Source organism: Lycorma delicatula, chromosome 4, assembly GCF_047948215.1.
Source record: "Lycorma delicatula isolate Av1 chromosome 4, ASM4794821v1, whole genome shotgun sequence".
In the NCBI taxonomy this organism is placed as follows: domain Eukaryota; kingdom Metazoa; phylum Arthropoda; class Insecta; order Hemiptera; family Fulgoridae; genus Lycorma; species Lycorma delicatula.
The window spans coordinates 139,511,218-139,537,333 of NC_134458.1; positions in this window are offsets into that span (position 1 = coordinate 139,511,218).

Sequence of the window (26,116 nt, forward strand, 5' to 3'; positions counted from 1 at the left end):
CTTTCTGAAAGGTAGCAGCCACTACTTTGAAACAGAAAATTTGATAAAAAACGTTTTGTTAATACATCATTCTACCTTTTTTCTTTTTCTGTTTAGTCTCCAGAACCGCCGTCAGGATTATTTCAGAGGATGAATGAGGATATGTATGAGTGTACATGAAATGTAGTCTTGTACAGAATATGTAGTCTCAGGTCAACCATTTCTGAATGTGTGGTTAATTGAAACCCAACCACCAAAGAATATCGGTATCCATGACCTAGCATTCAAATCTTTATAAAAGTAACTGCCTTTACTAGGATTTGAACCTTAGAACTCTCGACTTCGAATTCAGCTAATTGTGAAGACATGTTCACTACTAGACCAACCTGTTGGGCTACATCATTCTACCTATTAGTAGTCTGATCTATTATTTCATAAATTTAATTTAATTTATTTTTCTAATTAAAATTAATGTAATATTTATCAAGAAGAAGTTAGTATAGTTGTTTAATTCCTAACTATTTATAATTATTATGTTTGTGCTTCCTCCAAGTTAGTTTCACAACTTGAATAAATGATGAAATTGACTAAATGTACTTTTGCTTTTAATTACATTTACAATTTACTCTTAAAGGTACTCACAAGAATAAATAAAAGTAGATTTGGTTAACTTCCAATTAAAAATACATTAATGTATTCATAAAATTCTTTGTAATTACTTATATTTTCCAAATTATGAATTCTATTTTCATTTTTTGTAAATTAAGATATTTTAAAAATAATTTCTTTAAAATTTTTATGGAAACTAAAATGTTAAAACAGTTCACCAGAATATATAAGTTTACAATGGAGTTTATATCTGAAGATGATCTGTAACAATTTTTTCCTTCTCAGTATATGACGTGTAATAAATGAAAGAATTACCTCCATAATTTAGGATTATCATAGTACTCTACTAACTGAACATTTTTTTTATTATTAGTTTCCCTCTGCAAATAAATTTCAGAAGTTACAGTTCTTTTTAATTCTTACTTATCTATGCCATATCTCAGAACTAAACAGAAATATCCACTAATTTAAATCTGTCCTTTCTCAAAGATCATTTTCTTCCATGTAATAAATAAAAAATACTTTTAATGAAAGAAATTTAATCCATTTAATGATGATGAAAAGGTAATAGACTTACATTACAGAATAGATAATTGAGTAGAATAGACTTAGTGAAGGAAAGTGTGGTTGGATAAGAAACAAAAGGATTTATTTTCAAAAGAACCAAAATACAAGAAATCAACCCTAATCAGAAGAAATGTTCTCAATGCCCTCTCCAGGTAACTGGAGTCAATTCCACTTATAATCTCGTAGAAAGATGATTTTTTTTTACAAGACGGTAAAATGGCATTGTTGTTTTACTTGTAATTACATTGACATCTTAAAATGCTCTTACAAATGTTTTTCCTTCAGATCACCACCACATCACCTAGCACCATTAAGAAAGAAAATATTCTACCATCTACTGTCTTTCTGTCCTTTAGGGCATCCAAATGATTCCTAGATTCCTACAGACGTTGAAGAAAGAATACCTCTATAGGAGGTTTAACTAGACTTATTATTTAGCATTATTCATTTAAAACCCTGGTGATTCAGTATTTTTTAACTTTCTAATAAGAATTTGTTGCTGCATTCATTTAATAATTATATTGAAATATATAGATGTCTAATCCACCAAATATAATTTGGTATATTTGGTGGTGTGTGATGAATTCAAGATTTTGCATTACTGATTATACCAATGTATCTAACATTTCTTTTCAGCATCTTATCTCTATTTCCTTGCTCTAACTTGATTTTTAGAAGATTTATCTTCCTTATATTTATGACTTCAGAAATCTGTTCCCTAAATTAAAAAATTCTTTAAATTTTTAGTATGTTTAATTCTCTTGAGATTTCAAGAGTATAAGTTCTGTCTTCAAAACATAACACATTAATGAAAAAACATATGTTAATAGATATACCAAATTTTTAATAATTTTTTCTGTATAAGAAATCCAATGGCATATTTTCAAATTCATAAGGGTTTTGAGAGAAAAACAAATTTTACTTTGGGATTTTTATCATATACATGCATCCAAATTTATGTATTCCTGAAAATTTAAGTCCTCTTTCTCATCAGGAGGTATTAAAAGAATTTCTGTTTAAATACATGCTTATAGCAAGGATAAATCATTCAGTCACATGTAAACTGGTACTGATCCACATAAATTGATAATAATGATAGAATCAAGTTTTCATTCAAAATATTTTAGGATAAATCATTCTAATATATTTAAAGTTGTTTTAGCCTATAAAAAGCAAACTTCATTGTTTTGGAGGGTAGCATAATCACCTGATATGCAGTGTAATACGAAGTGAATGAGATGTGTTTTTTGAAAGGCATGCTAAGCAAAGGTTCCTTCAATCTCCAATCTCTTCAAGTCCAAATCTTTATAATGAAATAGACCCAATGATAATAACATTTGTTTAGTCCCAAGTTCATTTTTTGTGTATTACATTTATAATATTTTTAATTTAATTAATAATTTTAGGTTGGTCCCTATAAAGCAGATTTTTTTAATGTAGATTGATTATTTTTAATATGTTAAAATTGAATTCAAATTTCCGTTTGTAAAAAAATTATAAATAATAAAAATAACTTCATTTCCTTTTAAAATAGAAATCAGATTTTTCTCAACAAAGAAAAACATCATATTGATTAATGGAAAAATAGCAGGTTTTCTGAGAAAAAGAGAAAATAAACCATCAACAAGTTTTTTATCATTATTAACAACCTAATTATAAATATTTTTTAAAATGAATTCAATTTATTCCTCGCATAACAAAGACTGCTAAATATTATTTAGGTAGTTCGAAATTTGTCTGCAATAGGCTTGTATGTTTGCTTAAACGTATACCGGAAAAAATTTTGACTAATAAATGTTTTAACTAAGAATAAATATTTCTTAGTAAATACATAATTCGCATGGGATTTTTCACAGCAGTAGAGGCCCATACATCACAGAAAAAAAATGTTACAAACGTACTGAAGAAAAACATCTAGTCTTCTTTTAAACCACTTGCTCATCTAGTTCCTTCTGTACTTACTAGATCGCGTAAAAAAAAGTCAAATACGTCTTGCCACGGATTCGAAGTAGCTTACCTTATTAACAGAGTGCCTTTACTTGATCTATTACTAAAACATTTTTTTTATGGTAATTCACTCTGTAAGCTTGTGCGTGGAAGTGTGTATGATTCACAGTACATTCTGTAGCATGAGAAATTTCAAGCCTGTTAGGGTTATCGAACCCGAAACCTTCCGAAAAACACGCAAAAGTATTTTTTAGTTCAATGAAGTTATCTACATTATTGTGAATTTTAGTATTTGTAGGTAAGTATTTTGAAGATAAGTTTTTCAATTACGTGGGATCATAGAGTTGAAGAAACATGGCGTAACTTTTCTGTTTGTTCACAAAATTTGCCGCTCTTCACTTGAAATTATTTAATAAATTTAATGAATGAGCTTTAAGATAAATTAAAATTAAAAAAAAAAAATAACTCAAAAATGTTCTGTTCATCTTGTTTGAAATCCCTGTTGTACTGTTCACTGTTTTTTTAACTTAGTGTTGATGGTTTATAAAACCGACGTCACTACTTGAGCATTATTGACATCACATTCCTGAAAAATGTTGATAACTGTTATTCTCGTGATGAGCAGACCATGATTTTTCATTTTTGATCCAACAACACTGAATGTTTAAAAAATAATGATTTGGTTCAAATAGGCCTACATTATTCGGATTTCAGTAAAAATTATAATATAATTGAATAAGCCTACATCTTTGTATTTTTATCACATATCTTATTTCATATATTTTGGTATTTTGTGAAAACAAAGCGTTTAATTGTTTATATATTTTAAGAATCAGTTCCAGCAAATAAAGCTTAAGTTTTTCTTGCTTAATATCCAGTTTGAAAATTCCGGGTGATTCAAAAAAGACTTCACAACTTTAAAAGCATATGAATATTTATTTAGATAACAGATTCGGTTGAGGTCTTATTTCATAGCAAAACATATAAAGTTTTGACTCACGTAGTTAATTAGTACCGAATTCGGCCGCCAGTACTGTCACCAGTGTTGTTAAAAATAGATACACTTACTGGTTCGGAACGTGCTCGCTGTGAATTATGGTTTAGGATTTGTAGTCTGCAACTTTTCTTTCTTTTTCCTGTTTAGCCTCCGGTAACTACCGTTTAGATAATACTTCAGAGGATGAATGAGGATGATATGTATGAGTGTAAATGAAGTGTAGTCTTGTACATTCTCAGTTCGACCAATCCTGAGATGTGTGGTTAATTGAAACCCAACCACCAAAGAACACCGGTATCCACGATATAGCATTCAAATCCATGTAAAAATAGAATTGTAGTCTGCAACTGCAGTTCAACGAAATTTTCGTAGAGAGTACAGCAGGGAGCCTACTAGTAAGCATACACTGTGTTCTTGGCACCAAACCTTCGTTGAGACAGGTTGTTCTATTAAATATACAGTCACCAGAACGGCCACGCATCCCTGAAGCCGCTGTGGAACAACTTAGAAAGCTTTGTACGAGGTCCAAAGAAATCATCTCGATGTGCATCACGTGAGACTGGCATTCCACAAACGACTGTTTGGCGCGTATTACGTAAACAATTGTACTTGAAGCCCCGTACAAACTAACCTTGTCTGAAGCTGAGTGGAGCAATGTCTGCGAGGATGTTGTCAACGTGGAAAAAATACATTGAAGATGAACATTTATATGATGTGCACATCTATAATTTTGTGATAAATGTGAATTCAGAATCGGACACGAGGTCTTTAGAATCTATCGACGACAGCAACTTCGGAATTTGTGAGCAGAAAAAATAGTTATTTAAAGTACTTTAAAATAATAATATTAATTGGAATAATAAAGCTGACAATGTTTTCAGTCGGCCTAGTACCGTGCTGAATGCTAATAGTTTTTTGTGCCAACTTACGTGCCGATAGTTATAACTAATATTATCATGCTATTTTTCATGTCTTTTTAACTTAAACAAACAGCTGATACAAAGTGAAAACAATAGCAATACTCGCTGAAGATAGCTGCAATAGCTTAATATCGAGTCTTAATTTCTTAATTTCGAGTTTAATGATAAGTCTACAGCGGCAATCGGTTAGTTTGCTTAGTTTTTTAACTAAGAGTTCAATAAATCTCCCTCTCTTGTTCATTAAATAAATAGAAACAGCAGATAATAATATTGGTTTAAATTCTATTAATTATAATATTTTGAAATATCTCCTCTTTAATTCTTTCTGAAAAACAAGAATTATTCTGTAGTTCAGTGATTTAGAATATAAATTGATGTCATAGTCATTATTTGACAAAGTTTTTTAATTAAAAAATGTAATTTTTATTTTTCTGAAAGAAATACTAAAAAAAAAAAAAACACATTGAGAAATATGTATTTTAAATAATGAAATATTCATATAAGGAAGAATCCTGATAATTAAAAAGTTATAAAGAAGTGTAAAAAATTATTTTCTTTAAGATATGGTCAGCATTAGTACTGATTTTGAATAGTTAACAATTCAAGAAAAAAGTGATTAAATGACATATGGGATAATTTTATTACAGATGGGTTGTAAACTGCAAAAAGAATTATAATTATTTAATGTACAAAAAAAAAAAAAAACAGCTGTGTGTGAAAGGAAAAGTTCAGTTTTTTTTACTAAGGCCAATATTTATTTTTTTAAATGAATAATCTTGAATGGTGTGTCAAATGAAGGTGAGTGTATGAAGCAAGCTTTAGTTTGGTGGTACGGATAACTTTTTGTTTATATTTTTCAGTAATTATAAATGTGTTTTTATTGACTGTCAAAGAGGATAGTCAGATAACCCATTTTCTAGAGCTGTTATGGATCAGCTGGTTGCTATTCGTGACTATGATGGCAATACGCTTGTAACGTCTCTCAAAACAACAACAGAAAACGAGGCCCGATAAGTTGATAAATTGACTTGGATCACTGAGGCGTTCTGTGATCTATGGGCAATAGATCACAGAATAATGAGGAGGGCACCCTCTCATCATGTGGTCACAGATGAATTGTTCTCTATTTCCGTTCCTTGGGTCGCCGCTTCATTTCAAGGGGTGACTGGAATTCAAAGCACGTCCAATGGGGCTCTAGAATACTAAAGTACTAAACCTTTAATACTAATATTTTAGTACTAGAGTACTAAAAGAGTGTGTTATAAGGTCTGGCTTGGAACCGACCTACTGTCTACTGTTATAACTAAAGCTCCTGACCTCTTGGATTTCTTTGTCAGCTCGGGAGTTGGGATAACAAGGTTATCCTACGACCAATCTGGACTTATGTCGTAGAGTTGTGGAACACAGCAAGTAATAGTAACATAGATATCATACAATGCTTCCAAAACAAACTAACGAGAACAGTTGCATAGGTGCCATCGTTTACATGGAATGATGAAATTCATGAATATCTGGGGCTTCCGACGATTCGTGAAGTTATAAGACAGCGCAGTGTTAAGTACCAGCAACAACTTGATAATCACGTCAACCACTTAGCGATCAATCTGCTAGATAACAGCAGGGACGTCCGAAGGTTGAAAAGTCTCCATGTGCTTGACTTAGGGGTTACTGCATGACAATTTGATAAACGACAACGGCAAATCTAGTGATATTATTCTTATTTGATTGTTATTTTTCTTTGGTTTGACTATTTACTTGTTTATTTGTTTTTTTTTTTCATTTATTAATATTTTGTTTTTATGTACTATGAAGTGTTGGCAGAAATATTTCTGTTAATGGACTTTAAGATACTGATAACTATTATTATGAATTACTTATTATGGGAGTTACTTAAGAACCCTTTATCATTTGCTTCTTATCAAACGACTTACTTATGGTTCCACTTAAAGAGCCGATTGTAAATAAACTGGTTGTTGAAAAAAAACATTGTAAATATGTACATAGTTTTCCGCTTCAATTAGAAAAAAGATGTTTTTGTAAAATATCATTTATACTGGAAGAAAAAACAGGAAATACCTTTTTTAGTTTTGTCCCTTAGATTTAATTTTATTTAAATAAATAAACAGCGTAGATATGTTGACTAATCGAATAGGAAGAATTTAAGTTTTGCTTTACTCAGGCAAAAAATTAATTAAAGTATTCTTTAGAACCCTTATATAAGAACACGAAAGTTTTTAAATAAATCCTGTAAAGTAAAAATATTTATTTATTTTAGCAAAGTAAAAAATAAATTTAAATCAAAACAATCAATCTTTATTTTAGCACCGACTACAAAATTATTTATTTAGAAAACTTGAAAAAGTCTTGTATTTTTAGTGATTTTTATCTTAGCTTTAAACGATTTTTTGGAATTTTTATCGAACACCGACACTAAAATTTGTTCCCTTCAAATCGGTGTCGTTTTCGAACCAATATCTTTATTCATTGTTAATTGTCGTTCTACTGCATTATTTCAACTTAAAGTTTACGGAAAACTTACTTAGTGACTGCTACATAGGGATTTCCGGCAGCCAGTTGTCTCTTATTACATCGAGTATTTTCTGGAACTATTTTCTCTATCATGTGACACCACATGAATTCGGCGAAGTAGGATTCTACGTGCTGTCTCGAAATTCTTTTTATTTCGCCATTTCAGCGATTACCACAAGCATTCAATGGTTTGAGTTTGAGCATCGCTGTGAGCATCAATGAAATAATGATTCAGTATAACGGAGGAACACTTTCATTTCCAGTGTATCGGTTGGATACGCACGCCAGGAATCCCGAGTCAAATATGCTCATTTTATTAACGTCTTTGGTAGTAACAGCAGGGTTTGAATCAATCTGTCAACAACGTTTTCAAGAACATTCGCCGTTTTCGCAATAAATGCTGCCGAAAACTTGCTTTTGTGGGTAGATGTGACCAGCATGAGTTTTGCGCTTCGGCAATAGCGTCTCATAGATTTCGAGACCATTCCGTTTTCCCCAAATTTCCCTTGTGTGCGCTGTTCAATATTCGACATACACTTCTCTAATTAAACTATTTCAGTCGACAACTGTGTTCAGAACCATACAATTCACGGTGACACCGAGCAACAGTTGATAATTCGAATGCTGTACAGAATACAGCTGTATAGAAAACGTATTGTGGTTACGAAGCTGAGGTTTAAATTTTTCAACCACGTATCGACATGGATATTGACTTACGACCGGCAAGTACGCTTGTTGTAACGCCATAAAATACCATTATTTTCGTAAAGGCGCATAGCATATCTATTGCAACATGTTTTGGCTCCCGGTAGAATGCCACGCAGTTGCAGGAACTCATGCCATCGTGTTTGTTAGTCGGCAAAATCCAAACATTCATGTTAAACGTCGGTTACGAAATTTAACTCTTTTCACGATAAATATCCAGATCCAACTCTAGATAACCGGCTGCAATGCATTAGATTCATACAGTTAGTTGAGAATTTACATCATTGTTATAAGGAAACTTATCTGTTCCGTTCGAGACATTTAATATTCCTATATTGTTAAAAAAGAAATAAATTAGGTATTTAAACATATTTAAAGTTTACATTTATAATGTGGACAGGCTTAAAAAAAGGCTGCTCATGTGAAAAAAGCTTACAATATATGCAAAAGGCGAGAAACCTGCACTTATTATCAATAAGTGCAGGACTTGCTAATAAGCGCTTGTTGATTATCATATTGAAAATAAGATAAAGACAGTTAAAAACGTTAAGAAATTACGATCGAGTATGAGACAAGGTTAGTAGGAATTCGGGAATATTAACTATTTTTACCTAAGTGCATACAACAAAGTTAATATAAAATAAAGGGTCTAACGAGTTTTTCAAATAATTTTTTACATTACGAACATGTTAATAAAAGTTTTTCCACTCCATTTTCTTTACGTTTTACTTGAAAATAATTTGAATGACATCAGGCTATGAATTAATTCGCTTAAATAGTCAATAATAACGACAAATAAATAAAAAAAATTATTCTTAACTCGTCCTTATAAATTATGTGAAATTTTGTTAAAAAAATTTCTAACTTTTTTTTGTTTAACCTCCGAGACCACCGTTAGTTATTGCTTTAGAGGATGAGATGAATGATGTGTAGAGTGTGTGAAAATGCCATGCTTGACCGGGATTCGAACCCGGGACAAGGTTACTTAAAGTAAACGTAATAAGAAGGCGCTCAAGGAATAAAATTAAAAAATAATTGAAATCAATATGTTTGGTGAAAATTAAGGTTTAAAGAAACATACTAAAAAAAAAAATCGATTTTACAAATCGCTTTGAAACTTTCTTATATTTTATAAAATTCTTAAAAACGTTTTGCGAAGATTGTAAAGAAAGAAAAGTTAAAATTCCAAATTCCGAAAAATAGTTCTTTAAAAACATATTTAAATTGTTATTTCGTAACATTTTGTTGTTTTGTTTATATATATATATATATTGCGAAAAGTGTTAAATAATTTTATTCGCGCTGAATTTAAATTTAATTTAAATACAACAATTGATAACAAATTATGACATTCAAATTATTCTCTAAAAGAAACTTCAAGAAAATGGGGTTGGAAAATTTGTATTAACATGATATTAATGTAAAAAAATAAATAAAATGTTATATCTGTAGTAATTGCTTTATTTAGTTGATTTGAAAAAAATGTTGTAATCAGTACTAATTTTAAAATTATTTAGTTAAGCTTACATGTTATTTTTTTTGTTTTACCTTATTTAACCTTAATAATATTTATATGAGATTAAACAATTTAAATATATAATGGGTTCTTAAAAGGAAAAACAAGATAGGTTTGTTTATTAAAACGGGTAGATGGACTGCAGCAATAAACCGTATGAGTAAATATTACTTGCCTTGCCTCTTTGTCTTTCATGTGTATAGGTTTACTTGTCTCGAAGCACAGTCGTAAGCTGTAGCGTATACTGACTACCCCTCCCCACTAGTTATTCAATCTTTGCTTACGATGTGTGTTAAAAATCTACAACAGTTCTTTGCGTGGATGCAACGAAGGTACGTACGGTTATTGATACGTTGTTGCGTTTCATTAAAATTAGTGAAGTTGGATAATTTTTTTTATCTGCTTAGGTAATTACACATTTTATTGGTACGACATAAAAAAAATATACTGAAATTATTTTGTTTTTTTTTATTTTAAACCGTATTTACAAACCAATCAAATTATTTAGACATATCTTTTAATAACCTAACCTATATAATGTTTATATCTTTATTGTTTTGTAATACTAATAATACTACATGTGTTTTGTTTTAAATTATTTTTTAGAATATTTGTACGATATTATTAATTGATTTTAAAAATATAATATTACATAATTCATTAATAATTAAACTTTTTTAAATTTGTTCATAAAAAGCTAGTTACGTATGCTTTTGTGATTAATTTTTTTTATTATAAAAAATGGACTTAATTAATAAATTAATAAACCAACAGAAAAACCTAAATTCAGTATATTTTTTCAGTTGTAGCATTAAAATTTAAAATATCAGTGCCTAAAATTTTGTTTATTTATGTCTGTTTTATCGCGAATAAGTTATTAATTCAGTGAAAATTTATATTATTTAAGTTAAAATTTCGTGTAATTTGTGAATTTGCTGTTGGGCACGTCAGTTTGGAATAGCTTCGCACACTGTTTAAAAGGTAACTTTATTTAAAATTGAGAGTAGCATTACGTAATTAATTACATTGAGGTCCAATCAATTATATCCCCATTGCTAGTAATTTGAATATAATAGCTTTTTATACGTTTTATATTACGTAACTAATTGGTTATATTGTTTGTTTTTAAAATCTTATTTACTAAAATTTCCTTGTTATCTATTACTGTTACCTTCTCCGTGGGCAAAGATCATGTACACAACATGTGGCATGTACAATTACAGGTTTAGGTTATAAGTTTCTAGTAGTCGTTAAAGATAGAACATACGGAACTCTTGTGCCTCTAATTATAAATCGAATAGCTCTCGGCACTAGAATTATTTTCGACAAGTGGAATGCGTACCACGATATAAGAACAGCGGAGTTGAACTACATTCACAAGACTGTAAACCATTAACATAATTTTATAGATCCTCACACAGGCGCTATTAATTAAATGAGGAGTATGTGGCGAACTGCGAAAAGATTTTCAGAAATCATCAAATATCCAGTTCACCATTATTCGAAACCTATCTTTGTGGTTTTATTTGGAATTCTAGACATCCATCCTCAACTAACCTGTTTGATGAAATTCTATGCGACATTGCTACGTTTACACCGTCCGAACAGTAACTCGTTACTGGTAAAGGTTTAATATTTTTGTTTTTACTGTCGTCGAAAAACCTAATATTATACGTATATTATTGAACCATATCACGTTCTATATGTATAACAATATTTTATAACGCTGGGGATATAACGGAGTAGACCCTTACAGAGTAATATGAAGATAGTTATTTTTCTAAAATATAAATTAAGTTTGATAACATCTAATAAGTATACAATAATTAATATTTTTTATACGATGTTTTCCCCCAAAATGTTTAGGAAGTTTGGAAAATGATATGTTAGCTATATTTTTAAATATAACTTAAAAGGTAATTGAACCGAATTACCAGTTGCGTTATCTAACTTTTTTTTTGTAGTTTTCGTGATACTTATATTACATTTCATCAGTTTATATTTTTTATCACAACAGCTTAAATGCATTTCTACATCTTTTACATTAATTTTAAACTTTTTACAATTTCTGAGAGTGTTATTCCATTTAAGAAGAAGGAATATACTTCTGGGACTACATCTATCTACATTTCGTTCTTCTACTTCTAAGTTAATTAACACTAGTTGCTTTTTTTAATCGATATAGTGGAACAAAATATTGACTTTTAAGTACTCTAGTTCAATTTTTAATAAGGTTGTGGAATTTTTATGCTCATTATTTCATCCATTATTATTTTTTAACAATAGACTATGAAAGTTGGAAGCATGTTTTCAAATTATATAATTCATTTTAAAATCTCTTTCGTTGGATGTACATTCGTACATAAATGTAATTACTAACATTATAGTCCTAATTTTTTTACCTGTTTTTTTCTTAATCACCAGTATCAATATCAAAACTCTCCTTTCCATCATTTATTTCTAAATCTATATTTTATACCACTGAAATTATTACTGGAATATTATTTTGTGTTAGAAGCCTCTCTGGTTTTTTTTCTAGGCTGCTTTTAATAATTATATTTTTTTTAAATTCTATACCAAAGCTATTTTTAACCTTTTATTTCGTTTTCAAATTTTAATTACCCTAAATTATAATCTTAATTATTTTTAAGTTTCATTGCAGCGAATTTGAACTAATTAATATTTATGTAACTTATAGGTTAGTATCGGATTACATTGAAGTATAACTAAATTATTTTTAAATTCACCAACAAAGACGTTAAAATCTTTAATTGTCAATAGGTAAAATAATTACTTACGTGAATTACTTTCGTTTGCTTTTTACTGACTGAAATGATTTTTAAAAATTTTATGTGAAAAATCTATATTATTAAAAGTTGTGCCCAATTTATGTTGTTGAGTTATGTACGTATACCGTTTAGAGTTAAACGGAAAAAATTGTAGGAAGTAGATTAACCTATACCAACATTGCTTTCAGCGTCGGTCTTAGTTATAGCAACGAGATAATCGCCTATTAAATAAGCTAGTGGACCAGCTCAACAATCTTAAAAGGAATATGTGATGTTATGCCTTTCATACGGTGAGCAAGTTTAACTTCAACAGTATGCGAGCTATTGAACACTGCTTGTCGGCGAATGAAACTTATTAAATTAGTTACTCTCTCGGAGTAACTAAATTGTACTAGAATAGATATAAGGAGTGTTTTAATTAGCGTGGTGGCTTAACACAGTATTTACATTTAATTTTATTTTCAATATGCTTAATTATTAAACGATTATTAACTCATATTAACACGCAATGAATAAATGCAATAGGCTTGTTTATAAAAAATTGATAAACGTTCAAAAAATGATTTTTATTGTAGAAATGGTAACGTTATATACTATTATCATAACGAAAAGCTTCCAAGATATTATTGGGAGGACATTATTACTTGAAGAATTAATAAAAAAAAAGAATTATTTAACAAATTTTTGTTCTCTGCTTGTTTTTTGTTGATTTTTTTGAATATTATTTTTTGATATTTGTTAACAACATTTTTATAAATCGATTTTCTGTTATTATATGCGTATTTTTTATTACTCTTGGGGGTCTATTGTTTCTTTATTATGTAATTACTCATTACTGTAATAAAGATTCTACATTTTAATGACCTTTATTCTAAATGCCAGTAAGTAAAATTATAATTTTTTTTTTTTTTAAAGCCATGTCTACTTTATAAAAGAAGAAAATAATAATTTGTATTTAAAAACCATTTGGGAATAATCATGTGAAGTTGAAAACATAATATTACAGTTGAAAATATATGAACAAATCAATTTAGTTCAAATCAGATTGTTCATTTTAAAAAATCAACAACTTTACGTGCTTGAAAAGTGTAACTCACCATTACAGTATAGCCTAATTATTTTATATGACCTATTATAGTAGGGCCTACGCATTTTCTTTAATGTTTCATTTTAGTATAACTATTATACATTATTATAATACACTAGCCGGTCTGGGCTCGCATCGCTCACCTTTTCCTTCTAACCAGGAGGTTCCCCCCCCCCCCAGAACCCCACTGTATTCATTATTCTCATGCTTGTGAAAATAATACCGATAAACAACAAAAAGTTTTCAATTTATAAAAACTATTACTTCAAACAACAGTTTGGTCAGCACAGGACTTGGAACTTTGAGTAACCTGAAGTATGCGGGTTTCAGAATAGTCAGCCCCATCTTAAAAGTAGTAGTAATAGCCGGTTACCCGTCCTTCACAGATTAAAAAAGTAGTTTGCATGGTTTTTGAGCGTTATCTGACAAACACACTGAGGAGGTGACCTTACGTTTTATCTTGTTTAGTTAATTAACCGGGAACCCACCGGGTTGGTCTAGTGGTTAACGCGTCTTCCCAAATCAGCTGATTTGGAAGTCGAGAGTTACAGCGTTCAAGTCCTAGTAAAGCTAGTTATTTTTACACGGATTTGAATACTAGATCGTGGATACCGGTGTTCTTTGGTGGTTGGGTTTCAATTAACCACACATCTCAGGAATGGTCGAACTGAGAATGTACAAGACTACACTTCATTTACACTCATACATATCATCCTCATTCATCCTTTGAAGAATTATCTAATCGGTAGTTACCGGAGGCTAAACAGGAAAAAGAAAGAAAAGTTAAGTAACCGGAGGCAGGTGCAGCCAGTCTCGTCGCACACACAGTAACAGTGGTAGTGGGCTATGTTAGTTGAAACATCGCGCCGTACACCATCTCACATTTAAAGCTATTTTTTATGTAACTAAAACAGATGTTGGAAAAGATAAGAAAACCTTTTTTAAGAAAATTTAATTTCAAATACTGTAAGCAGTCTCCGAATTCGATTTGATCAACGGTTTGGCCATAAATAAAATTTAATATCGGCAAGGAAAATAATCCGATTGTTATCACAAGCCATTAAAACGTCCACCATCTTGAATGGTGAAACATTTTGTAACGACAAGAGTTCTGTGTTCTTCCCAGTTGTAAAAACTATGTTCATACAAAATTTCAACTCAATCGGTTGAATAGATTTTGCGTGAAAGAGTAACAGACACGTAGAAACCACTATATATATATGTTAGCATCCCCATCACGGCTTCGACCGTTCTATATGGTTACTTGTGTTTTCCATCGCGGTCAATTTTTTTTAATTTTATATTTTTTAGTCAAGTAACCGGAGGCAAGTGTAGCCAGTCGCGTCACACACAGTAACAGTGGCAATAACTGTGCTGGTGGAGCCGCCACGCTGTACACCGTTGCAACCCTTAAAAAATTTAAATCCAAAAAATCCCAAAAATGATTTTCAGATATTTATCTTAAGAGTATTTTCAAGCCCAAATCTAGTGAATATGTTGTCTAGTATAGTTGGATATTGCGAAAATCTGCAATCATTGTTCAAAATATTTTTACCTTTCTTCACCTCTTTCAAGATCGAATTTCGAAAAATCTAGAAAGTGGTTTTTAAATATTCATATGAAGATTACACACATCAAAAATCAAGTTGATATCGTAATTTGTTAGAGATTCGAAGAATAACAGAATTTAAAAAAATCTAATGTGGACACCACATGACTTCCTTGTACGTCTATTAAATTACATATACACATTTAAAAAAAATGAAAAGTACATCAATTTTTATTTCATTAATTACTTCTGATATTTTTTTTATTGCTATTATTGAATTATTACTTATTGTAAAACTTTTTTACAGAGGTTAATAGTTATTAATAAATCATAATATATTTAAATTAAAAAAAAAGGATATGAAGTCGGATTCGAAGCGATGTGCCTTCCCCTTGTAAGATACAAATATTTTATTAATAAAAATTTTATTTGCCTATAGCTCTAGAACCAATGAAAATTTATGATTTATGATTTTCAACATTTATGATATATCGTTGAAAAGCTCTCAATGAAGGTTTATTACTGCAGCTAAGAAAAAGTCCAAAATTCAAATTTTTTGGATTTTGAGCTTTTTTGTATACTTTTGGTCCAGTCAACTGCAATCAAAAGGGGAGGTGCACACCTAGATGTTACAACAGTCCTAAATCAAATATTTCAACATCCTACAGCTAATCGTTTTTGAGTTATACGAGATACATACATACGTAACAGACTTTACGCCGAACTAGTCGAAATGAATTCAGGGATAGTCAAAATGGATATTTCCGTTGAAATTTAAAAACCGAAATTTTTCGCGATCATAATACTTTCTTTACTTGTACAAGGAAGTAAAAAAATTCAAAAAATCCATTCTAACCCTTTAAACTCAGAATTTAAAAAAAAAAAACAGAAATAGGTTTTTAAATATTTACATGAAGATTACACGCACCAAAATTCATGTTGATATCTTCATTTGTTACCAATAAATTAAAAAAATATAAATTTCATTGTAACTCCGTTTTAATTCTTTAAAGTTGAAATTTCAAAAAATCCTTTCTTAGAGTGTACTTACATCGTAAGAAGAACATGTATACAAATTTTCAACAATTTATCTTCAGTAGTTTTTTCTGGGCGTTAATTATGAATCACATAACATCGTTACTTCCGAACAAACATCTCCTTTTTCAGAACAGATTTTTAAAAAAATATTAAATTTAAAATTTGTAGTTTGTAATTTACTATTTTAGTAATTAAGATAAAATGAATGAGTCTGTTGAAATTGCAATATAATGATAATTGAAGTAATTGTTATTTTGATAACTATTTAAATATATTTAAAAATGTAAATTTTGAATTATATCTAAAGCAATCTAGTTATCATGCAATTTCAAAAGGAAATTTAAAAAAAATATTTCTTGAACATTTAATTGCAAATAAGAAAAATTTAAATATGCGATCATATTAGGAAAATAATCATATATTTTTGTATAGAAAACATACAAATATTAAAAATCAATACAGCAGATTTAAATCTCTCTTATTCGATAATACTGGCGTAATAAAAAACTGCAACGAAAATACAATTAATAAACAATTCGAATCTGAATAAAGTTTCTGGCTTGGAAAAATAATTTAATTTATATAATTCAGATTCATAATTTACATTTAAAAAATATATATTTACTATATACGTTATCAAATAATTATTTGGTTATCTACCTACTAGTAAACTGTAGTATAGCAGAGTAATTGGATTTTGTTTCAATGAATGAAACAGGAAACATGTATTTCTACACTTTAAAGTTTCAATAGTGTTTTTAACTGATTTTTCACAAAGAACTTTCTTCTGAATAAACAAGGATTTTTATGAAAGTACTCAAAATAGATATAAAAAAAAGAAAAATCAAGAAAATAATTTTTTAATTAATTTTAATAAACTATGTATTCTGCTGCTAAAATTCAATTTGCTCCACTTAACTAAAGGCTTGTCTATGAATCATCAGATATATATAAGAAAATAAGTTTTATAACACAAGAAATCTTGTTTCTTAATGAGTTATTTTAAATTTATTTGAAAAAAAACGGAATCATAACAATTAATGCGTAATAGTGGAGGGGAAAAGAAATTTCGCCTGTTTTCCTGGTAGTGCAGTTTGAGGTTCCTTAATTTGGAATAGATTAAAAAAAAGTCATTTTTTAAAATACATCGATACTAATACTAATAATAATGTATAATTAAATAATATATCATACGTGATACTTATGAATAGAATTTTATTTGTTCTTATATTGTCATACTGAAACCGATCATAGAAAATGTTTTAAAAATAATTTCCGATGTTCAGTTGCAATATGAAGGCCATTAAATAAAGTGGCGTGACCGTTACGTCGAAGGAAATATTGAAGAATACCTGAAAAATAATGGTCATAATTTTCACAGTTAATTGCTCAATTCTGTTTCATTTAAACCGATCGTAGTATATTTTACTTTGTGTATTTTTTTAAATTAGGTCTGGCGGATTGTTAGTGATATGAAAAAAGAATTGTTACGCTTGAAGTTTATTGTTCATTGAAAGGGATCAAAATTTTGTGTTACCAGTACACAAAGACTATTCAAATAGAGGCAAAAAATATAAAGCTTATAAAAAATTAGTTTTTTTAACATATTTAAAAAAAGCCGTTGAATGTAGTGTAGTATAGAGGTGACAATGATAAAAAATAAATTTGCTTCAATCAAAACTTCGGAAAAGTGAAGAAAAGTTGAAGATTCCAAGAACTTAGGTAATGACTTTGAGCGTGATTTTTACTCATTTCTAGTTTTACCTAGTTGTAGAACAATAGGAAACACTTCTACCAATATGTAAACTGCATAATAAACTTAACGAACACGATCTTCAGTTTTCCTTCCAATATATTGTGCATGTGATTTGCTGAGCATAACTGAGCGTGTACTGTTTTACATTATGCTGTGTATGATTCTCCTTGTCATGAGCCTTCCAAAATCTTCTACCCTTTTTCTCGGGCTTCGTAGTGGCAGAGCTTATGCACATTAATACCGTTTCTTCGATCGTAGCTTGTCAAATCATCGCATGTTAGTTAATGGTTTCTGTTATTTACCAATCGTTTGTCACTGCTCTCGTTGTTTGGGTGAGGCATGTTACTATGTCTGCCGAACACGGCGCATTCCTATATTCAAACATACAGATGTGTTTGGTGTTGACAATAAAGCCAGATGATATGGTGAAACTCGTCAACTCGTCATTGACAGGACGTCAGTAGTGATCGACTTAAATATGGTCTTGTGAAGCTCCCGAAGAAACTCGTCCTGTGACGTGAGGGGGTACACGTCCTTAACCAGGACGTGGGTTCTTCTGCCGCCCCTACCAACCAGGGCCGTAGTAGCACCCTCTACCTATTCGGCAATATCCTTGCTGAGTTGGTCCGCCTCGCCACTATCCGCCCGAACCCGTAGGTGGAGGTTCTCCCTTTGTCCCTACCGGACGAAGATGACTCCGGTTTCCCCTGGTGAAACTGCCCCTTTCACCGAGAGGAGAAGGTCTGCAAAGGTCCGCCCCTCCACCTTGACCACAACTGTAGTAGTCAGCGGACCCAATACTTCTCTTCAGAGGCCGGAGGAGAACGACGTAGTCGGCACTTCCCTCCATGCTTAATCGACCCCTGTCTATAATCCTGGTCGTCACCCTACCCTGTCGGGAGAGACGGAAAATCTATTTCGTAGTCCCCAGCGGACGAACCAGGCGAGCCAACAACCCTCTTCTGGCGTCGAACCGGAGCTTCTCCAGTGTTCTTCGACTTACTTATTGAAAGCAAGCGATCGGAACGCCAAATCTCCGCTATAACCATCTCTTCAATACTCTCACCACCAGTGCTGTCAGACAGAACTTCCTGCACGGTGACCCCTGATCCTCCCCGCCTGCAGGATCTGCGACCCGTAACAGGAGAAAATCCCTCCTCATCGATCGGGACGTCGTCCTTAAGTCCGCCTGGACCTGCCATATCAATTAATTATAATCCAAATATATATAAAGTAATATATACACGTTATAAAAAAAAAAAAAATAGTTTAAATAAAATTATTCACATAAAATTCTACTTAATAGACCACATATGCCGAAGGTAAACAGAGATCTAAACTGTCTTTGATGAAATCATTACTGCGTAACCAAGCAAACAGTACTTGCTTACGGCAGGTAAACACCAGCAAAAACAAAACGAACGGAGAAAAAAAGACAGTAAACAACAGATAAACGAAAAACAACTAAATAACAATACAAAACCCTAGTAAAAACTTCAAAATACGGAGTGCGAGAAAAACACGTGTATTTTGTTGACTTCAAAAAAATTTATCTTAATTTTATTCTGTATATAAAATTTCAGTGTTTGGCAATCCTACATGTACATTACAACTTCAGTTTATAATCTCTACCTTTACGTTAATATATTTCTGTTAGAAAATTTTGGAATTGTATACTTATCTTCTTTATGTGGTGTCTACGATAATTATCAAAATTTCGGCGATTCTAACTTTAGGTGCGGCTTGTTTTGAAAGCTGACTTAAATCATAATTAAAACTTTCTGTTAAATTTTGAAACTACATTCTTTTCCTTCTGGGACCGCTCTTGCTCTAAATATTTCCAATATGTTGGGCTAGTGAGTAAAATCATCGTCGCAAATCAGCTGATTTCGAAGTCGAGAGTTCTAAGGTTCAAGTTTTTGTAAACCTTTATAAAAATTTGAATGCTAGATCGTGGACACCGGTGTTCTTCGGTGGCTGGGTTTCAATTAATCACACATCTTAGAAATGATCGACCTGAGACTGTACAAGATTACACTTCATTTACATTCATACATATCATCCTCATTCATCCTCTGAAGTAATACCTTTCGGTAATTCCGGAAGCCAAACAGAAAAAAAGAGAATATGTCATAATCAGTTACACAAACCTCGAATTATTCACATATGTAATAAGTGATCGAAATCTTGGAGGTCCTTTGTTAATAATTTTTCTATTAGTGTTTTTTCTTAATGTACTCTTAAATATTTATGCACAAGCACTCTTTTAACTCACGAGATTTTTTAATATCTTACAATGTACGCATTTCTGTTATTCATGTAATGCTAATCAAGGGTTCACGATCCTATACCTTATATTTGTATATTATTATTAATAGCAATGATATTATATAACATTTTTACACTATTTAAGTACAAAACCATCATGGCCAAATCTAGGCATACAAGATTCGTTGTTCAATAATCAATCATAACAAAAGCTTTACTTAAACTATGAATAGGTCTGGTGAAGTTCTACAGTTAGAAAATAAACGAAATAGTTAATTAAAATGTGAAGTTATTAACACTTTTATAAATATTATTGAAATGGATATCATATGTAGGGAAAAAAAATCGTTATTGAATGATTGTACATTATGATCAAAAACATAAAAAAAGGGTTTTAAATCTTTTTAAAAGGTTTTTTCTGTTTTATTTGTATTGGTTAAAATTTTTGACTTTTATTTTATTTTTTGGTGGTGATTGCATGAGTTTTTTAAGGGTTATTTTTATAATTAATTTTTTGTTTGTGTTCGTGGTTCTTTTCCTCGTTGTTGTTATGATAAGCTTATATATTTGAGTTGAAGGAGTTGATAGAATACAGTTTAATAAGGAACACCGAGAATTTATACGGTGAGCTTGTACGGTTCACAGCTAAGGTAGTGAGTTGTCATTGTTATTCTCAATATGTTTGAGTATTCATCAGAAATCACGAGAAGATGTTTAGATTCGGCAAATGTTTGGAATAAATACAGATTCATATGATGGTTTTGAAAAATAAATATTAGTTTTTATACGCACAGGATAGTTTCTTTGTATCGATGCTTAAACTAATTTAAAAAAATCAAAAATGGATTTGCGCATATTAAATAAACTTATTCAACTTCATTTTCCTGTATTTTCAGAAGCTTTGTGTTGACCTTTGTTCTTTAATAACAGAGGATAAAATAAGATAACTATTTTTAATAAAATTTAAAAGTAAGTGATTTTTCTAGAAAATTTTAGATTGTTTAGGGGATTGGTAATTCTGAGCAATTACTTATTCAACTTAAATTTTTTTCATACTTTAATATAGCATAGTAGATATGCTTAGGATTAAAAAAACACAAGATCTAAATGTCGGAAAACTGGTTTGGAGAGCGGGTGACCCGTGCAAGCTCAAAGACCGCGTCGCGTCTCAGTATGCAATTAGCAAACAGTTTTGTGAGTAATGGACTTGTTCATTACTCATGTCAAGATGATTGACAGCGCTCTTCATAAAGTGATTAGCCATCGTACACATAATTAATAGCACGGTAAATTTTAAGTACACTCTCTGCAGTGATTATATTTCCAATTAAATTCCGATAAATTCAGCCAAGTGTCCTACGAGGAACGTAATGGAACGCAAGGATAACGAGGAATACATATCTTCCTATTCATCAAAGATTTGGACATCAGTCCCTTGCTGCCGGGTTTTTCTTATTTTCCGGCGCGTATTTGCTGATGTAATGCGGTTATATATTTGTCTTGTTTATGGTCGGAGTTGTGGATTGCGTTCCGATCCTTATAGATCAAATTAAAATATCATTACTTGGGCTATCCTTGGGAGACTAGTAAGGTAATCGCATCTTTATCCCGGGCGATTCCCCTTCAGTCCATCCACTGAAGGCCTTTCGATGCTTGTGCCTTTCGGTCTAACAGGAATGCGCCTGTTGGGCCCCTCGTTATTGGAGGATGCAATCCACTCCCTTTCGTCCTACGAGATGGTGTTAAGTATTGATATACCTTGGTAATTTATTTTTAACTTCTTAAAAAAATCTTAAATCTAACCTTAAACTTAACTCTAACCTTAACACTAACTTCTTTCCGTAGAATAAATTATCATTTGAACAGGTCTTTATAACTCAGAAAACTGTTAGCTAATTTGACTAGATTACTGATAACGCAGCGCGGACTCTGACCTTGTACGGGTCACCTGCTGTCCAAACGAGCTTTCCGACGTTTACTGTTTTCCTGATCCTAAGCCTGTCTAGTATGGTATATTAAAGTATGAACAAAACTGATAAAGTAATTACTCAGAACTACCAGGTAATTTTAAATTATCTGCTCTTTAATTCACCTCATGTTTAAGCTCTTCCAGTTTTTGGATTTTCTCATTACTGAATAAGTTTTTGAACGGTTTTTTTTTTTACGAATGTAAAATGATAATACATTTTACTTTTAATCTTATTGGCAGAGCTTTAGTTTGGCTCCATAATTAAATATAGACGTCGGAAAATCAGAAATGAGCTTATTTTATTTTTTTTATCCTTTCAAAGAAAAATGTGAACCATAATAATTGTACTTATTAAAAACTATTATGTTAAAATGTTTAAATTATAAGTAAAGTATAGAGTAGTTATAAACAAAACTTTTTATATTTTTATTATTTATACTCTATTGCTACTTCAGTATTATACTCTACAATTTATTAATACTAGAATACAGAGTATAAATATTTATTAGGTAACCTCTTCACATTTTATCAGGAAGGTTCTGGGTGTGAATCCCAGTTAGGCTTGGGATTTTTTCACACCCAGCAAAAATTAATTTTTCATCTATAATACAAAAAAAGCAATTGTAATTGATCAATTAGCCTGAAGTTTGTCGCACTAAATAAATAATTTATGTAGTCCTATGAGGTGATTACTATCATGACTTCACTTGATATAGATAATTCTCACTATTTCTTAAGTATTTTTAGAGTTTATACTGAATTTTTGTTGTTGAAATTTTTCAGGAACTTTACCAAACCTTTCTTTAGTACTTTTTATTTAGGTAAAGGGGTATAATGATGCTTAGAATACATTTATGAAAAATTATGCCTTACAGGAATAATGAAAAAATTTCAAGTTGGATCATTATGCCAGTAGGTTTATGTTTAAAGAGAAACCATTTTGTACATGCTATATTATAAGTATAATATAAAGTGCATTTTTATTTTGGTTTTTTCTTTTTTACGGCTTGTTTTACTCTTTTATAAAAGTTTCTTTTCTATAGGTAGTCTACCTAGTTTAACATCAAAGTAAATGAGCTTTATAATCATCGAAAATGCCTCCGGGATTTCTTTTTATAATCTATATATTCCAGGATACAATGGAAGACGCTCTTTCTTTGTTATATACTGTCATTTCAAATTTACCTTACCTTTTTATTAAACGGTTCTTATTCCGTTCGTCTTTTTTATTTGAAATTTCGAAATTCTAAAACCCGTCGCAATTTTTTATATTTTATGAGTATTTCACTATTTTTTAATTGTAATGTTTAATTGACTATTTACTTTATTTTTGCTCTTATCTGTTGAATTTTTACGGATTTTGATTTGATGAGATATGTTTTTATTAAATATTTATGTACTTTTAGATTAGAATTCGTTAACTTCGGTGATTGTGAGATGTCAGATTACTGAAAAATTTGAAACGTTAAAAAATATGGGAGATTTTTTAATAAAAAAAACTACTAATTAACTTTAATTATTTTATTTTGAGTCAGATCAACTAATAATAATTATTTTAGGTTTGAAACGTTGGGATTGATCGTACATTTTTCAAACCTGGCTGAGTATCGAACTGAAGTTGAGGTAACTTTTAGTGTAACAGGTCAGCAGCTGCCTCCTTTACTACTAAAGTAGTATAATTGAAATTTTAATTAAGTAAGAATTGACGTTTTGTTTTTAAATTATTATATCTATATTTTAATGAAACATTTGCGTTTTTATAAAAAAAAAAGTAGCAAACTATTCTGATTATTATCTGTTGATGAATCATGGAAACTAATATCAAGAAAATGAGTTAATAAGGTTCAGAAATATCTATTAAAATTTCTGAAAAAGTTTATCAATTAAGAAAAAAAAAATGTATCACATGATACAGGTGGTTAGAACTATCTTTCTGTGCAGGAGGTTGATACTTCTAGGCCTAACCAAAACAATTATATTTTAACCCTAACGGCTCTTCGACCTTATCTTATTCTCTTGTTGTAACTACTTATTCTTGGTGGTGTAGATGTAACAAACTACGGGCATACTATACGAAAAAAGGGACGTAGCTGCTAATGAGCTCCGAACAAAGACATCTGTATTAGATATCCAAGATTTCCGGTATCATACGAATCAATTAAATACGTGAAAAAAAAAAAACAAACGGTTTGAAGGTATAAAAAAATTCTACAGTTTTTTCCTAATTTGATATTTAAAAATTTTTGCTAAAATTCTTCAAGAATTAGTAAGGCCGTAAATAAAAGAAAATAGGTTCGGAGCAACGCAAACAGTTTTTTTCGATATATCACTTATTAAGTATTAAAGAAGGATGTTTTTGTAGTAGCTTTTTAAAGCGTAATAAAAATTTTAACTCGCAAAGAAGACTATGATCTATTAAAATATGCAGGTTGGATTTTTTAAATGATCTCACTTTTTTCTTTCACTGCCTTACTTTGTACAAGAGAAGAAAGGCAAATAAAAAATTGTAATATTAAAAATAGGTAATGCTTAAGAAATTTAATAAACTCAGGAAAGGTTTTCTAGAAAAAAAAGTGATTGCATATCGTAACACTTTTTGCGTTATTTTGGAATGTAGTTAGTTATTCGGTATTGATAAGAAGTTACTGTATTTTTCTTTTACGCAAAAGATATTTAGGATTTTTGCACGTAAATTACGACTAAATGAACCGAAATAAAGGCCGTTGCACTTTTTATCTATTGTTATTTTAAAACTAAAAGATGTTGATGTAGGAGGAAGTGGCACCGTGGAATTATTATATTTTTGTTGTTATTTTGTATTGCCCAGTTTATGTTTGTTGAAGCTATAAGACAAGCTATGTTAAGGGCAGTTGACCCGTTCCTGCGTTCGTTGTACGGTATATACATACATATATATACTCTTTTTAAAAGTATAGTATCACCACTATACACAACAGTACAGTATATCGACGCAGAATGCGCGCGCAGATTTCCCTATCGTCGCATCTTTGTTCCACAATTCGTACCCTCTCCCCTGTGGTCGAATGCATGATCGGAGTTTAGAATAGGGGAGTTCTAATGCATTCAGTCGGTACAATGTCTCGCAGTAGTAAAGGTGTCTCTGAATTCGCCGATACTTTGAACAATTTTTGGTTTTAACGTGTCGCAACTTACGTTTGCGAAATGTAAGAAAACACACTAAAATATTTTTTTTTGTATTAAACTATAAATAAAAACTAATTTAAAAAAATAAATCTATTCATAGTTAAAAAAAATAAGTGACGTTTGTTTACTATAATTATCGAATTTCATTGGCACGTGTGTTTTATTATCAGTTAAGTAAATGTTACCAAATACATTTATGATTTCCTAAATAGATATTTTATTCATCTATTGGTTTTCACAGCGTCTTTGAAAACTTAGAGGTAAGATGGACATAACCTTATTTAAAAAAAAAACAAACTATTTTATCTTTTACTACAATTTTCAAGTTATTTAATTTAGTAGAATTATTATTACAATGAAATTCATATTATTTTTAATTTATCGAATTATTTTTTTAAATTTCTAGAATCAAAAAAAATTATATAATGAAATAAAAATTTTGAATTTCTTGGGATTTATAAAAAATAAATCAGATTTATAGAATCTGTAACATAAAAATTATTTTGATGAACGCACAGCACTTCAATTTAAACAAAAATAATTTCTTCTTTATGTATATTATACAATTTTTAGAAAAATCATCAAACTTCAATGTTAATCTATTTTTTTTAATATTATATAAAAAATTAATTCTTATCCCTTGCCACTACAATATGAACGTCGATTTGACCATTTATGAAAAATAAATCCATGAAAAGCCTATTAAAAAAAATTTCTGCTTAACCT